The sequence below is a fragment of the Peromyscus maniculatus genome, chromosome X (genome assembly GCF_049852395.1).
Source record: "Peromyscus maniculatus bairdii isolate BWxNUB_F1_BW_parent chromosome X, HU_Pman_BW_mat_3.1, whole genome shotgun sequence".
NCBI classification, from domain to species: domain Eukaryota; kingdom Metazoa; phylum Chordata; class Mammalia; order Rodentia; family Cricetidae; genus Peromyscus; species Peromyscus maniculatus.
This window is the reverse complement of record NC_134875.1, coordinates 138,307,449-138,313,077: the sequence shown is the minus strand read 5'-3', so window position 1 is coordinate 138,313,077 and position 5,629 is coordinate 138,307,449.

Below are 5,629 nucleotides of genomic sequence, written 5' to 3'. Positions count from 1 at the left end.
ATCCCAGATGGATTCCTGCCTCTGGAATGCTAGGATTAAAGGTGTGAGTGCCACCATTTTCTAGCCTTTGTATCTAGTGGCTGTCTGTTCTCTGACCTCAGATAAATTTATTAGGGTATACAATATTTTGGGGAACACAATACCACCACAGAGAGTATTAAGTCTTCATAAGGAATATTATTACAGAAACCATAATTAGAATTTTAGACTGGAAGCTTCCAAAGGGAAAGAAAACAAACCTAACTTTGTGTATCTGGTAAAGTTCTTCCACTTGATGAATGTGCAGTAAACGTTTCTTGAACCTAACTAAGTTACATGTAGCTCCTAGTCCCTCTCTCAGGGAACTGCATTCGAGTCAGGGCGGTGGCACACCCGTAGCATAGTGGCATGCTGCGTTTTCTGCAAAAGCAGTCAGGCCACATATTAAATGTACCCTCAAAATGGGTACATAATCCTGAAGGCAAAGTCCTTCTGAAAAATGCTCCAAAAACTGCTCTTGGATATTTAAGGATCATTAGGAGCTTTCAAATGTCCACCTTGTAGTCATTTATTATTTAGTAAGGATTGAAAACTGAAATGCCTTCCCATGCCAAAATGATCGCATAAATGAGTGAAATGCTCAGATAGGGACTATGGTGAGCTCATGAGATCAAATGACATCTGAATTGGCCAGGCACTGATTATTTCCAACCAATTAATGGCCAATTGGAAAGTCTGTATAAACATGGAAAATTAATTTTATTTTATTTTATTTTATTTTATTTTATTTTTTGGTTTTTCAAGACAAGGTTTCTCTTGTGTAGCTTTGCACCTTTCCTGGAATTCACTTGGTAGCCCAGGCTGGCCTCGAACTCACAGAGATCTGCCTGCCTCTGCCTCCCAAGTGCTGGGATTAAAGGCGTGCGCCACCACCGCCCGGCGAAAATTGATTTTATATAGAAATCTATTTTTTTATATAGAAATTAATTAATTTTTTTTGAGACAGGGTTTCTCTGTGTAGCTTTGCGCCTTTCCTGAAACTCACTCTATAGACCAGACTGGCCTCGATCTCATGGAGATCCAGCTGCCTCTGCCTCTCAAGTGCTGGGATTAAAGGTGTGTGACACCACCACCTGGCCAGAAATTATTTTTTATATAGAAATTTTCAGTGCTAGCAGTCCCTTCAATTTGACACATTCACATGTATGTTTGTGTATACAGTTGCACACATATACTATAGGCCAAACAAAATATAGCTGTTGATATTTAATCTCTGAATTGTGGGTTTGTGATCTCTATTTTGGAGCAGTATTAACTCTTGCCACCAGACTGCCAGGAGTCTCTCTATCATCCTTACTAACATGCCTGCTCTGATTTTTGTTGGTTTTTTGAAACAGGGTTTCTCCGTGTAGTTTTGGAGCCTGTCCTGGAACTCGCTCTGTAGACCAGGCTGGCCTATAACTTACAGAGATCCACCTGCCTCTGCCTCCTGAGTGTTGTGATAAAAGACATGTACCACCACCACCCAGCATTTTTTTTCTTTATAAAGAATGCAATAGAGCTGGGCAGCAGTGGCGCACACCATTGATCCCAGCACTAGGGAGGCAAAGGCAGGCGGATCTCTATGAGTTCAAGGCCAGCCTGGTCTACAGAGTGAGTTCCAGGACAGCCAAGGCTACACAGAAAAACCCTGTCTCAAAACACCTACCCCCTTAAAAAAACAAACAAAACAACCAAGCAAGCAAGCAAACATACAAACATAAAACATTGTTGGCTGTTTTTCTTTTTTTTATGTCAAGAACTATCAGAGGTATTATTCCTATTTTTCTACAAGCACTGTTTCTTAGGTAAAGTCTCTAGCTTCTTAGCCACCTTAGGGTATATGTAGAGAAGCCGGATAACAGTGCTATTTTCCGCCACATTTCTGTGTTAGACAGCTAGTTACAGGACCCAGAGATTTTCCTACAACTACAAATCCACTCTTTTTTTATGAATGAAAAGATGAAATAAAAGGAGGACAACTGCTCCTAAAGTATGGAGAGGATTTTTAGTGTAGATATGAGGGAGAAAGCAGGGAGAGGGAATGGTACAGGCTGAACATGGCTGGCAGACTAGGCTGGCAGACTAAACAAGAGGCTTAGGGTAGAGGCTGGGCTGAGAAGTGCTGGGACAAGCCATAAGTACTGAGGGATGCTGGGAGAGCTGGGAGGAGCCACAGGTACTGAGGGATGCTGGGAGAGCTGGGAGGAGCCACAGGTACTGAGGGATGCTGGGAGAGCTGGGAGGAGCCACAGGTACTGAGGGATGCTGACAGAACTGATCTCGTCCACTTTGGTATGTTAATAGGCGCCTCAGTTGGCCATTTGTCCTGGGTTTCTGAGACCTAACACCTTCCAGTATAACACAGCTGCCTTTCACATCATTCAAAGATATATTGTTGTTTGTTTGCTACATGACTAAATGAGATACTATATATATTCAGTTCAACACGCCAAAACTCTGTGTTAGTCACTGCAAAGTGTTTGAAGATAAACAAGACCCAGACCAAACTCGTAAAGATCTTGTGCAGTCTAGTAAGACAGCATCTAAATATACATAGTGTAAAACAAATTGGAAACAATAGAAGATCAGAAAAATCAGGATCTGAATTAGTTTGGGGCTACTAAATTGGCAAGAGAGAACTTTTTCATTCATTCATATTTCTAAGAGGAGTTTATTAAACACTCTTGTTTTGTCCAGGTACCTCACAAGTTCATAATAGCAAACTAGATGAAGACTGGCTAACATTCAGGGCATTCATGGCTGGTGTAACATCTGTAAGCAAAATAATACTGAGTTTGGAACATATGATGGCTAAGCCACTGAGAATGTGTTGATAACGGCTCAAGACAGCTCTTAAAGAAAGGATTCTTATTCTTGTAAGTCTTTTCTTCCTTGAGACTAAGTAGCCTTATGTCCTTCAACTGGTGAAGGAGCGTGGGTGCCTTTGGTAACCTTGCATCAAGATCAGAGTTTATAAAATTGCTCAGTCCTTTTTTTTTTTTTTACATACCTAATGCTTTTCATTTGCCTTGCCTACATCTCTTACCAATTAACATCCAGCAAATCAGCTTGTCTGTTTTTCCTAATATCATAGTATACTAGTTTAGTTAAGAAATATAATGGGAATGTATTTGTCTTCAGAGCCTTACAACCAAAGTTCAAATCCTAGCTTTACCATTTCTTTGGGTTGTGGTTTTGGACAAGTAATTCTACCTCCCAAGGCTCCTGCTTTCTCATCTGAAAATGAGGATAATAATAATAATAATAATAATAATAATAATAATAGTTAACTCATTGTGAGGCTGTGTAATTAAATGAGGTGATACATACTAGGGTGTGTGGAAAAATATAACCTGACTAGAAAGCAAAGAAGGTTCTATTAATTTTGATTGTCTTGTCTCCAAAAAACTATGCTCCCTGGAACTTTTAAGAAGCCTAAGTGGGCAATCAACTACCAACTGCAAACACTAAAGACAACCCCAAAGCATACTGCTAGTAGGTCACAGCTTCTACCAATAAGCCCGACATTAGCCCAAAGGTAAGGTATCCCGACAGGTATTTTAAGGGATAATAAAGGCATAAAGGCAAGTTGTTTATAAAAGGCAAGTTGTTTATAAAAGGCATTTATGGTTTTGATACCGTCTTTTATTAGCATGCTTAAAAATAGATATTACTCTGGGCAGTGGTGGTGCACGCCTTCAATCCCAGCCCTCGGTAGGCAGAGCTAGGTGAATCTCTGTGAGTTCAAGGCCAGCCTGGTCTACAGAGTGAGTTCCAGGACAGCCAGGGCTGTTACACAGAGAAATCCTGTGTAATTCTTGAAAAACAAGAACAGCAAAACAAAACAACAAAAAACCCCAAAAACAAAAAAGCAAATAATAAAAAAATAAAATAGATATTACCCAATACATCTCTGAAGATACTGCCCATAATATTTTTAAACATATGTTTATTGCCTTCCCACTCTGTGGCAGCCACTACTCAGTATATTAAGGATAGCTAACTCCCTGTTCTCACCAAACTTCTGCTGGTACAAACTTGTAAAGACCATTCATTGAGATTGAGAGCAGTGTTGGAGTAGAAATATGATGGGATTGGGTCCCATTTTATCATCCTGTGTTCTGTGAGTTAATCTTGGCTGTCAGGCCAGGGAAAGCTTCCTTGAGCTTTGTAGGATGTGGGAGTTCATGACGGATAGTAACTCGGAGGCTGGGCATATTTGGTTTTTTTTCAAGAGGGTTTCTCTGTGTAATCTTGGCTGTCTTGAAACTCACTCTGTAGCCCAGGCTGGCCTCCAACTCACAGAGATCCACCTGCCTCTGCCTCTCCGAGTGCTGGGATTAAAGGCAAGCACCACAACTGGATTGAGGCCAGGCATACTGGACTAAAATAATGCCAGCACTGTGTAGACATCAGGGAGGTGGGGAGGGACAGATCTTGTTTCCAGTAGAATTTGGATTCCAAATGCAATTGGAAGTAATTGAAGATTTAAAAAAAGAAGTGTCTCCTGTTCAGATTTTGCCATTGAAGTCTGCCCTGTAAAACTTTTCTAACTAGAGAATGGGTTTTAGGGGAGTCAATGTAGAAAATAGGGAGATCTTTGAGGAGATTCTCATAGGCATCAAGTTGAGAGAAGGCAGTGACTAGAGCCTCAGAAGATGTGGAGAATGGTGAGAAATAGTCAGCTCCTGGCCATATTTTATTTTTAATTAATTTTTACACAGTTTCTCCTCCTGTTCCTCCCCCCCCATCCCTTTTATCGCCTCCCCCAACCCATCCACTCCTCAGAAAGGGTAAGGCCTCCCACGGGAGTCAACAAAGCATGGCACACCAAGTTGAGGACTGAGCAAGCTCCTCCCCTATGCACCGAGGCTGAGCGAAGCATCCCACCACAGGGAATAGGTTTCAAAAAGCCAGCTCATGCTCCAGGAACAGGTCCTGGTCCCACCACTAGGGACCCCATCAAATAGACCAAGCTACACAGCTATCACCTACAAGCAGAGGGCTTAGATCGGTCCCATGTAGGCTTCCTAGCTGTCATTCTAGAGTCCATGAGCTCGCACGAACTCGGGTCAGCTGTCTCTGGGTTTTCCCATAATGATCGTAACCCTCCTTGTTCATATAATCCCGGATCCTCCCTCTCTTCAACTTGTCTCCCGGAGCTCGGCCCAGTGCTTGGCTGCTGGATGAAGGCTCTATGATGACAGGTTAGTCACCAATCTGATGACAGGAAAAGGTCAGTTCAGGCACCCTCTCCACTGTTGCTAGGAGTCTTAGCTGGGATCATCCTTGTGGATTCCTGGCACCAGGTTTCTCCCTAACTCCATCATGGCTCCCTTTATCAAGATGTCTCTTTCTTTGCTCTCCCTCTCCGTCCCTCCCCCAACTCGCTGGTCTAAAGATAGAGACAAAAGGATGTTCTGGAGAATTGAAAGTGACCTAGAAGGGCAAAAGGGTCAAAGTTGGGTCCAAGATTTCTTCTTGTCCTGAAACCAGGTGTTATCATTAACTGAAACGGACACTAGCAACAAACGTGACTTCTGACGGGTCACTGAACAGCTCCACTTTATGCGGGTGGGATGGGTTCTCAATGTTCTTCTTTGACTTT